Source organism: Thermobia domestica, chromosome 14, assembly GCF_964235325.1.
Source record: "Thermobia domestica chromosome 14, izTheDome1.hap1.1, whole genome shotgun sequence".
Taxonomy (NCBI): domain Eukaryota; kingdom Metazoa; phylum Arthropoda; class Insecta; order Zygentoma; family Lepismatidae; genus Thermobia; species Thermobia domestica.
In genome coordinates, this window is record NC_137467.1 from 110,391,014 (window position 1) to 110,403,421 (window position 12,408).

The following is a 12,408-nucleotide window of genomic DNA, read 5'->3' on the forward strand; positions in this document are numbered from 1 at the left end:
TCCAAAACAAAAGACCGCACACATGATTGCTGACTACAACACAGCGCTCTTTCAGCTTTCAAACAACCCCCTTTGACGCATCACTACTCTATTCTTTTTTTAAAAATACAAAACATGGTCGATAAGCGAACCACAACGTAGGATTCAAGCGAGCGCCTGTTTCACCGTTGCCACGTTCACTTGCGATTCACCATTGATGCTGAATTCGGACGCCCCAAATGGTGAATACCGACAGGATGATGCTGGAACCTATCCAACGAATCATGAATTCAAAAGCGCTCAGTGACTTATCGGTAAAAAACAATTGAGCTACGCCTTGCGTTTTTAACTTTCGGCCTTCTTCGGCTATTATCGTCGTGTTTCCCGGTTCTTTGGAGAAATTCATGGCTTATTCCCGGTGTTTCCCCGGTTCACGAAATTCCTGGCTATTTCCCGGTTTTTCCCGGTGGGTGGACACCCTGGTGCTGTACAGTGGGCCACCACTATGAGATGAAGTTTTTTCAGAAGTTTTTTGGTTTGTGTTTGGCGTAATAATATATAAAAGCTAGTAAATTAGCACTGTTTGAAAAAAAAATACTTATATTTATTAGGATGATGCAGAGAAGAATCGCACTATTAACGATGATGTCTTAGGAAAGAATGTGGCTCACCTTAGTGCGCTTACAAATTGCGGGGAAGTGAAACTTGACACCTGTGATTTTCTGCATGTGTCAACCACAGATAGGGAAGGTCGTGAAACAGAATCTGCATCATTTTCATTTCCAGACGATCCTGCAAATTGTATCCCAAAGGCACGCTTGGAACAAAAGCAACGCATCGCTAAGGGTCCATTTCAACCTGTTCAGAAGAATTTTCCCAGGAATTCATCAGGCAGAAGCTTTCAAGCAAATTGGTACAATGAATTTCCAGTTTTGGAATATAGCATTAAAGATGACAGTGCTTTTTGTTTTCATTGCCGATTTTTTGGGACGGAGAATGCGGCTAGTAAAGGACATAAGAGCACTGCGGTCGTTTCCCAAGGATTCAAATATTGGAAAAACGCTATGGATAGGTTCAAAATTCACCAGTTATCAACGTGTCACCAGTCAAGTGTAAAACCATACGAAAACTTCTGTGAAAATCCACCAATCGATGAGCTGTTAGACGGAAAGTGAGCTATCAGCACGTGAACAAAACCGTCAAAGAAATAGAGAATTTATTGAAAAATTTATAGAAATAGTCTGGTTGTTAGCAAAAGGGGGACGACCTTTTCGAGGACATAATGAAAAACATGAAAGTGAAAAAAAGGGGTCGTTTTTGGACATCTTCAATCTATTGTTAAAATTCAAACCTTTCCTCAAAGAATACTTTGAAAAGGTTTCCCAAAACGCTAAGTATACAAGCAACCGAATACAAAATGACCTTTTAGCGTCATTGCATAACGTGATGAGAAACTGTATTGAAGCTAAAATAGCGGGGAAGAAAGTGTCGATTATGGCCTATGAAACAAGCGATTGTGTACACCATGAACAGTTGGCTGTAGTCATCCGTTAATTTTGTGCAATCAAAAATCGTTCTGTGGAGCGTTTTATCTCCCTCAAACGACTTCCATCAATGGATGCAAGTACTATATTCGGTGCTCTATCGGAGGTGATTTATGAAATGAACATTGACTGGGAATCTATTATTGCCGTTTGTTTTGATGGGACATCAGCAATATCAGGTGTTGTCAATGGCGTACAAACCCTGTTTAAACAGAAGAATGAAACTATATATTATGTACATTGCTATGGGCATTGCTTGAATCTTGTGCTAGTGGACGCATGTACGTCACATGATCTAAACAGTGTCATATTTGATTTCTTTGGAATAATGCAATACATACAGTATATAGTTTTATTGAAAGCAGCTCAACTAGGCATGCAATTTTCGAAAGAATTTTAAAAGAAGCAGGGCAGAAGCTTCTTTCTTTAAAGTCCTTATCAACAGCAAGATGGGCTTGCCATTGTGACGCTGTGGCTGCTGTAAAATCATCATTCAAATACTTGATGGAAGCTATTGAAGAAGTCGCCTGAACTACAAAAGTAGCTGAAGTGAGGTACAAGCAAACGGGCTGCTTTCACAAATGAAAGCATTTCAGTTTTTCATTTGTTTAGAAATGTTACCTCACATATTAGGCCCAATCGCTATAGTTAGCAGGTCGTTGGAATCATCAGAGATTGACCTACTTTCTGCAATGGACAATGTACAAAACCTTAAGGCCACCTTACAGAACTTACGAGACGACGATGCGTGGTTCAAAAGCGTATTCTCAAGCGCCACTGAAATGTGTGATTACTTTGATGTAGACATCCAACCAGTGAAAAGAAGAAAAGTGTCTCGTCGACTGGATGATGCGTGGGAAAATCAAGTGCAGTTCAGGTCCAAAGAGGAAGAATTCAAAGTGCAAACGTATCCTCTCCTTGATTCCCTCATCAGTGGTATAAATAAACGTTTTAGCCAGGAAATCATGAAAATGGTGAAAGATCTGAAAGTTATTTCGTCTCAATTCACTGTGTTTGCAATTGGGTTACAAGCGAAAGTTCGTCTTTTGAAGATTTCTGCGAATAAAAATCGACTTTCGTGAGACTGCTTAAAGTGGACGAGTGATACTAAAGCAACGGTAACATATCCGAACTTTTGTATAGAGCTCAAAATGTTCTGTGTTATTCCGGTGACAAGTTGTTCGTGTGAAAGTGTGTTCTCAAAAATGACACACGTGAAATCTAAATTGCGATCAACAACATCAGATGTGCGTTTAAATCATCTGATGTTCAACAAAAGCTTGCCGCACAGGTGTCTGGCAGTGACATAGGGGAAGTATTTTAAACTCTTGTTCCGACTGAACAAAGACTATTACTGTAGTCTAGGACATTTAGTAAGACATCAGATGTAAATATTACAGATACTGCTCAATATTTGTAAAAATAGATACTGCCAAATCGTAACAAAAAGTGTTTGTTTGTGTGTGTGTTTTGTGTGGTGGTGGAAGACGAAGAGTGTTGTATTTTGCTAAAATTCGGCTTTCGTTTACCTGGTAAGTAAATACAATTCTATTATTGTTTTATTCAATATTTTTATTACATATAATTAGCTCTTACGAAATGAATGACAATGACTCAGAATTATGTAATGAGGAATTTAAAATTGGTTAAGAGGCTTCTCAAACCTCGACTAGCCAAATCCCTGAATTTCAACAAAATTGTAAATGTCGCTCCTGGGTCCGCCACCTTCCCAGATACTTCAACATCCTCCGGGCAAATGAAAATAAAAAATTAAATTATAAAGTAATAATTACAAGGTGTTGCATATCTTTAGGAGTACCGCTATTCATTCCCCTTCCCTCCCTAATCCAAGGGTCTGCGCACGCCTGTGAGCATAACGGAGGTGCACAGGATAATGAACGTCGAAAGTACTTTACCGTTGAATACCATAGTCGTGGTCTGACTTGTTTCGAACGAATACGAACGAAGTTACCAGGGCTTGAAGAAAATTTCTGAAAATATTTATTTCGAAAAAATGCTGAGATAAGTATCAAATCCAGTTACTTGTATGGTTTGTAATGGACATGTAAATTATTTTTCCGTTTACAGCACTTCAATATCACAAACTGTTCCGGAGATATGATAAACATTGCTGAAGTTTGCAACACTGCTTAAATCGTGTAATTGTGAGAACTTGTTTTAATTACAGCTACTAAAAGCTATTGCTGTAATTCTATAGAAGAGAAGGGAAACAACAACCATTTTAAATATTTCCCAGGATAGATAGGTGTAACGCAACCTTGTGAACACATTAACTTCCGTAACTGGGATTGGATTGCAATGGAACTTTGTTGATACATTAAGTGCCTTAATACTGCGGTCCAATTCGACGATGGGTGTCGTGGGTACAAGGGGAGCTAACCCCCTTACCATATAGACGTGGCAATGATCATGGAGCTATAAAGATGAAACAAACGCCACTCTCAAGCTTTTGCACAACTGAAAGCAAACAAGAGCGGGCCTAATTGCTGAACCATGCGTAGTTTTTTAAATCTAGCATGAAAATATCAAAACATTAAAATTTTTCCGGGCTATGACGTTCGTCACGCGCGTGCTTTCTTCGCTTTTTTTTTTTTTTTTACCAAGTCCTTACTTTTTTCTCTATATGATATCAGTCATGATTTTTTTGCAATAGTTTATTCAGATACAGAATTACTTTGTGGCATAAGCAGCATTTTTCAGCACTTTGCCCTCCTGAGATATTACGCCCCAAACATGGCATCAAAATCACAAACTTCAACTTTCGGACCCCCATAAATCTATTAGTGCGTGGAGTTAGCGTAAAAATATTTCACTTCCGGCTACCAGTCTGCAATTTTTCACAGTTCTTATATGTACACCAAAGAACAGAAAACCGCCGAGAGACACTCGATCCAATGTTCAGAACTCGTGTGATGATATCAAAATGTCGGACAGTTCGATTCAAAAAATAGGCCATATCTCCGTTATTTATGGACCGATTTTCTTCAAACTTGGCTCATTTTAAAGGAAATTAAATTTGCAAAAAATATGTTACGAAAATATTTCCTCTAAAATTAACCGTTTCGGAGTTATTTAAGAATTTAATAAATTAATGAGTATTTATTGAAGAAAAATACAAAATAACTCCAAAACCCTTAGTTTTAGACGAAACACTTAGGTAACGTGTTATATTGTTAATTTTATTATCTTTAAAATGAGCTATTAACGAAGAAAATCGGTCCATAAATAAATGAGATATCACATATAACGTGTTAATTACATTATTAAAATGGCGGTCATGACTTCTAACAGATAGCAAATTCAGCCAAAATACTTCACTTTCATATACCAGTCCCAAATTTTACACAGTATTTATATACATAATAAATAATTTTAAAATACCTGGGAGACACTTGATTTAACACGCTGAACTCCTATGTTGACGTCATCAAAATGGCCGCCGGGATTAAAAACATAGGTTTGCTTAAATACAACTATCTCCGTTACTCCTCCGTATCTCCGTCCTTAAATACAACTATCATTTTATTGAGTCTTCCAATTGTTCCATTTGAAAGAGCATGAAATAAGCTACAAATATGTTATTCGATTTAGTTTATAGGTAAATGATTTATGAAGTATATATGGCGATGACAACTTGGAAGTGGATGAAAAGAAGATATTATAGGGAGCTGGCTTTAATGCGAGGCTGAGGAATTCAGATTTGATTGACAGGTGCTCCACCCCCCTCACCAAGAAACGATTACTCGACAGTCGTGTGCAGGGTTGCCAATGCGTTGTCAAAAAATTCACCTAGTACTCACTTAATTCAAAGAGTTTATGCAAAATATGCAATCCTTATCGAAAGATTTTTTTTTTAAACTCGTCATTTACAAATTTCCATAAGCAGTTATCTATTTGGGTACATTTTGCTCACATTCTATATTTTATAACCACACGCGTGGCGGAGCGGTCTAGCATTACTTCTCTAGCTTCGCTGTGTATAGTTTGCCCTCTCTTACGCTATGAAGTCATTGTCAAATGAATAATAAGCAACAAAACCGCAACCACAACATCACTCAACAAATAACCAACTTACACTACCTCTTCAGAACGATATTCGCGTGACAATTTTCTATCCCTGGCAACGCTGACATATAGAAGGAGGGAAGGGAGTGTCGCAAGAGTCAAGCAGAAAAAATGTTGGATTTTTCCCCCTCTGCCTCAGCCCCCGCTGGTAAACAAGCTAGCTCCCTATAATACGTACATTTTCTTCTAGTAGATGGCAGAAGTTTCTACTTGAAGAAAAAGATAAAATATTTCTTTTGTTTTTGCTAGTTACTTCTGTTACTTGCCGATTTATTAGAAAAGAAACAAATATTCTATCACACAATATTTGCAACGTGGTGTGTCTGCTTGGCTCGCTATATTGTTTATTTATTGCAATTCGTGCATTCAATTTGTTTTAAGTTTCTATTAATTTGGATTCAGATATAGCCTCCAAATGCTGAGCCATTACATTATATACCTTGGAAACACGGATAGTTTGTGATAAGTTTTAATACTCAGATTTGTTTCACATATAAAACTACAGAAAATAGTATGGAGAGCAAGAGGTAAGTTGAAATTGGCGAGCAGTTGGTAAGACTAAATCCCAAACCTCCATATATCAATTGAAAGCTATGTTTAGTTTGCCAAAAACATTCAAAAGAACCCCTTATTCTACAACAGTTCAAGGATATACTTCGCTTGTAGAGAATCTGCAGAAATATGCTGAGTTTGAGTCCTTACCCCTCCACCCGACCACTGAAAACTTGCTTACCAAATTTATCGAAAATCAGGGAAAATACCATAAAGTATGTCGAACAAGATTCAACAGTCAAAAAATTGACCGACTTTCTCGAAAGAAGAAACCAAGGTTGGATGATGAATCTAGTTCAGATACAAACGATGCTACAATGTTAGAGGACTCTGCCGTCAATGCCAGCTGTACTACAGCCAGAGTTACCAGATCCCATTTATCCAAATCCGATATCAAACTTACCTGTATTTTCTGCGAGACCAAGGAAAACGAATCTGAAAAGTTAGTTTCGGCAGCCACATTAGGTATAGGCGACAATATATAAGAAAACGCCTTGCTGCTAGGAGATGAAAAACTACTCACGAAATTAACTAGTAACAGCGATCTTGTCGCTTTAGAGGCGAAGTATCACAAACGGTGCTATGTCAAATTCCTTACGAAACTACGAAGTGTGAACAGGATTGAGAATCAAAATGCCAATGATAAGTCTTACAAAGTTGCCTATGGATCCGTTTATGGAAGATTGCTACTTGTACAACCAAATAGCACCAGTCTTTCGTATGACAAACCTAGTGAATCTGGTTGAGAATCGATTACACGAGCTAGGGTTTGCAAAAGTAAATATGAACAGGACAAAAGTAAATATGAACAGGACGCGCTTGAACGAGCAACTGCTGACTTTTATTCCGGGTTTGAGAGAGGACAAGGTTGGTAGAAATATTGTACTTACGTTTGAAGGAGATGTCCATAACGCAATTCGGATAGCTTGTGAAAATAACTCTCTTAGTGATGGTATGTGTCTCGCCCGAGCAGCAAAAATTCTTCGCAATGAAATGGTTCAAGACTATCCCAAATTTGATGGATCATTCAGTGGGGAGTTTACACCTGAAAATTGTGTCTCTCCAACGTTAATGATGTTTCTCAGGATGCTTTTAGAGGGTGCAACTACAGGTGAAGAGCTCGACGATGGTGGAACGGACATGGAAGATCAGACCAAAGTATCAAGTGTTACAGAATCTATTGCGCAACTAGTGCAATTCAATTGCATAAAAAGAACAAGAAAGGGATCCACAAAGTCAATTCATCACCCCCTGGAAAAAGAAACACCTTTACCTCTCTATCTTGGCCTCATGCTTCATAGTCAAACGGGCAGCGCTGATGTCATTGATAAACTCTTTCGCTTGAGGTTGAGTGTTTCATACAGCAGGGTAAAATCCGTTCTAAATGCTACAACCAGCTCAATGTGTGAGCATTTTGATAAACATGATTTTGTCTGTGCCCCAAGTGTTGCAAATAATGTCTTCACATGTGCAGCAATAGACAACGTTGATCATGACTCGACGTCGAACTCATATATCAGCGCTTTTCACGGCACTTCCATATCTTTAATTCAATACGTGCCCGAGGACACGGAACTTATGGAGTCTGTAAAACTTGACTTGAACTTCCAATCAAGAACAACACATCTGCCCGAAAATTATACGACATTGCCACCGACCCCAAAATTCAGAAGCGAAGTTCCAATGAGTACGGTAAATACTGATGTGCGAAATGTAGCAGCCGAAATGTCGCCTGAACTACTCGAATGGTTGAATGATAGAAGCAGCTTTGCGGGATGTTAAGGATTAATACCGTTGGTTCCCTACTTTTCCAAGAAAGAGTTCAATTCCACGAGAAACAAATGTACGACAATCTTGCTTCCAATTATTAATGAAGACATCAACTCGCCATCGGCTGTACGACATGCAACAAATATTGTATTTGCCATTGCTCGTAAGGTTAATCCGAACCAAACTCCGGTCATCACAGCTGACCAACCTGATTACGCCTTGCTGAAGTCTATTTAATCGGCCATACCGGATAAATATGAAGAAGACAAAAACATAGTCATGTTAGGTGGTCTCCATATAGAAATGGCCCTAGCGTCTGCGATAGGTACATGGTTAGAAGGAAGTGGATGGAGTGACAACCTTGTTTAAGCTCGTGTCACAACATCGGGAAGAGCAGAAGCATTATTGAAAGCGTTTCATCTCAAAAGAACACGATACGCTCACGAAATAACAATTGTTACTCTTCAGATCTTGTTAGAAAGAGCCTACCAAAATCGGAACGAAGACGAAGACGAATTACTTGAAAACTGGACTCAGCGAAGATCAGAAGAGTCGGCTCAGTTTATGTACTGGAAGACCACTATGGTGCTAGAATGTATCCTTTTAGATTTAGTCCGCATCATTCGACAGGGCAGTTTGATATACTTTATTTCTACTCTGGAGGAAATTTGTCCATGGATGTTTGCTCTCGATCATACTAACTATGCGCGATGGCTGTCAGTGTTTTTGTACAACTTAAAGCAACTGCCAGAGATGTATCCAACAATGTTCCGTGGGTTCCAAAACGGAAATATATCTGGTTGCAAAACTAAAAGAAAATTTTCCAGGATGGCACATGAGCAGAACAATAAACTAATTAAAAATTCTTCAATTAACCTATCCCGTCTAAGTCAAGGGGAGGGGCTATTGCAATGGATGGTTGCAGGACCCGAAGTTGTCCGCATGATTGGAGAGTTCGAAAAGGATCGGAACCTGAAATCTAAGATCACTTCCGACGAGCATCATGAAGATACTCCAAGTTTTTATAAGAAGTTCGAAAACCATGTTTCTGCCCTTGTTGAAGTGTTTGAATCACACGGCAACCCATTCGAAGATAACGAGTTAACTACAGTCAAGAGAATCATCATTCTCCCGAAAGAAAATGCGATGAGCGTCATGTTGGCAAATGCTACAGGGAAAAGCCAATTTGATACGTTTGTCGAAGATCGGTTGATCCTTAGAAAAGTTTCCATCCATGAAGTCATCAAAAGAAAGAACATTCCCTTGATGAGCGCTAAGAAAGTTACAGTTAAGTCCAAAGACAAGCAGAAAATAGTAGACCTAAGAAAAGACAGTACTTTTTTTTCCAAGTTGTACGTTGCTAGTCAATCAAGGGGAATTGACGTCAGAAAGTTCTTTGCCCATGAAAATATCTCATGTCCACCTTCCATATCGGACGCGGTAAGCTCAGAAAACCAATAAAAAATCCAACGTGATGTCCTGTATCGTCGAGTCAAGTGGAATTCGGGTGACCACTGCTCATGAGCCCGAAGTTTCTTCGCTCATAATCGCTGCAGCAGCCTTGATCTATACGCTTGTCTCTAAATCCAGCCGGACATTTCAAGAGTACTGCAACCATATTGTTAAACCATACATTCTAATAAGATTAAGATCTGTGGAAAGAGCTGACCTAGTTTTTGACCGCTACCTAGAAGGAATCCTAAAAAATGACGTAAGACAGTCGAGATGGTCTGGGCTCTGAATAAATGTAAAATCTAATGTTGTCATCCCCAAATCTTTCAGTAAGTTCCTTGCTCACAGTAAAAACAAAGAAGAACTCTTTGAATTTTTAGCTGAAAACCTGGTCAAAATGGATCTCCCCGCCGGGAAAAAAGTCATTTGCACCTAGAGACACGGTAATTCTATCGCAAATGGAGGCGACATTTGAAGCTATATCTTCCGAATTCCATGAAGAAGCCGATGCCCGTCTCCTACTTCATGTATGGCATGCCATGGAATACTCGGGTTGTTCTAAGGTCATGGTGAAAACTGTTGATAGTGACGTGGTAGTAATTGCTATGTATGCCTTTTCTAGACTCAATACACTGAAATAATTTTGGATGGAATACGTCAGTGGAAAGCACCTCCAATACCTTCCGATCCACGAGTTACACAACAAAGTTCTATGAGCAGTTCCAGATCTTTTGCCTTTCTTCCATGCATTTACGGGAACTGTCAAGTTTTGCAAGTATTGGTAAAACCACTGCATGGAAGACATGGATGACTTTCCGAGACGTAGACAACGCTTTTTCGGCATATTCTCAAGTTTTGGACAACATCTCTGAAGATGACGACACGTTTTTACTCATTCAACGCTTTGTAGTTCTTATGTACCATTCATCAAGTTCTGCAGAGACCGTCAATGAGGACAGGCGGATTCTCTTTACCCAGCAAAATAACCCCTTTGAAAATATTCCACCAACCAGCAACGCTCTGTTGCAACACTTGAAGAGAGGAATCCTACAATGTTCTTTGTGAACAAACTGTCTTCAACGGAACAGTCAACGCTTGTATTCTTGTGAGTGGGGATGGAAGAAGACTGCAGATGACTACGAGCCCCTCCGGTCGACAAGCCCAAACTTCACCATGGGAAAGCTAAAAGAGTTGATAGCATGCAAGTGCAAACAGATTTGCACGCGCTGTCGATGTGTAAAAATACACGAACTTTGCACTTTACTTTGTAGTTGTGAGGGTCAATGCAGAAATTAAGTTTAATCTTACAAACTTGTCACTTTGTTTAAAGTTGTCACTTTATTTTCAATAGTTGCCTTCCGCGTTAACAATCCATATGGACTGTACATGTTCTCGTTGTGAGAAACTGATGTAAATATCTGTTACCCTTCCTAAAAAAGAAAAGTTTTTTTTTTTTTTTCATTTTTGCCAATCAGTAAAAACAGGGCATTGGATCCACTAAAAGATGTAAATAACTATTTTTTATTTTCATGTTCACTCTTTTGTATTATAATTTATAATTAAAGGTGAATCATAAAAAAATATACAAGCATGCAACATTGCAATGGATGTAATGTGTATTTACTTGAGTTAATGACTCTTGCAATAACAGAAATCATTGTAAAATATATTAAGCCAAAAGCAACCATTTCAAATCATTGATTTTTTACACCCTTCCACGTTGTCATCAACATTAACCATTTAAAATCGAATAAAATTTTTGTAGCTTATTTCATGCTCTTTCAAATGGAACAATTGGAAGACAATAAAATGATTGGTAACGGAGTTAAGTGTATTTAGGCAAACCTATGTTTTTAATCCCGGCGGTCATTTTGATGACGTCACCATAGGAGTTCAGCGTGTTAAATCAAGTGTTTCCCAGGTATTTTAAAATTATTTATTATGTATATAAATACTGTGATGATGATGATGATGATGATTTTGAGTTTAACGTCCCGTTCAGCAGCGAGGCTACATGAGACGTGGACCTACTGATTAACGTGGAATCCGAACCACATGCGCTCCCGCCGGGAATCGAACCCGGGTCTCCCACGCCCTAGGCGCGTACGCTAACCGCTTAGCCACAGAGGAGCTCTATATAAATACTGTGTAAAGTTTGGGACTGGTATATGAAAGTGAAGTATTTTGGCTGAATTTGCTATCTGTTAGAAGTCGTGACCGCCATTTTAATAATGTAATTAACACGTTATATGTGATATCTCATTTATTTATGGACCGATTTTCTTCGTTAATAGCTTATTTTAAAGGTAATGAAATTAATAATATTACACGTTACCTAAGTGTTTCGTCTAAGACTAAGGGTTTCGGAGTTATTTTGTATTTTTCTTCAATAAATACTCATTAATTTATTAGATTCTTAAATAACTCCGAAACGATTAATTTTAGAGGAAATATTTTCGTAACATGTTTCATTGCAAATTTAATTTCCTTTAAAATGAGCCAAGTTTGAAGAAAATCGGTCCATAAATAAGGAGATACGGCCTATTTTTTAATCGAACTGTCCGCCATTTTGATGACGTCATCACATGAGTTCCGTACGTCAGATCAAGTGTCTCCCGGCGGATTCTTGTTTTTTGGTATACATATAAGAACTGTGAAAAATTGCAGACTGGTAGCCGGAAGTGAAATATTATGGTGGTTTCTGACACTAACTCCATGCACTATATGGTGCCAGTAGTATCATAGGTGTGGATATTTCTACAGATTTTTTACATGCAATAGTATTCAGCACAAAACTTATGAACTCCCTACTTTACGCCATTCCAATATACAGCTTTTTTAAAAGTGTAATTTTCTGTATATTTCTAGTGATTTCATGTATTGGTTTGCAACCGTACATATTTATTTAGAAGCAAGAGTATATGTTCTCCGTGTACCTCTGTCTCTCCTATAAACATTCGTTTTTGTTTGGTGTTCGTCTGATTCGTACGTCCTGAGCAACTGTAGTTTTCGTAAACGCTTGCAA

The 12,408-nt window shown here is 38.4% G+C and overlaps 1 protein-coding gene across 6 annotated transcripts in view; it reads right to left on the reverse strand.

The window, feature by feature from the left end:
* The window catches only part of mtSSB (mitochondrial single stranded DNA-binding protein), a 205,155-nt gene that overhangs the window by 118,761 nt on the left and 73,986 nt on the right, over positions 1-12,408 (reverse strand). The window lies entirely within an intron of this gene.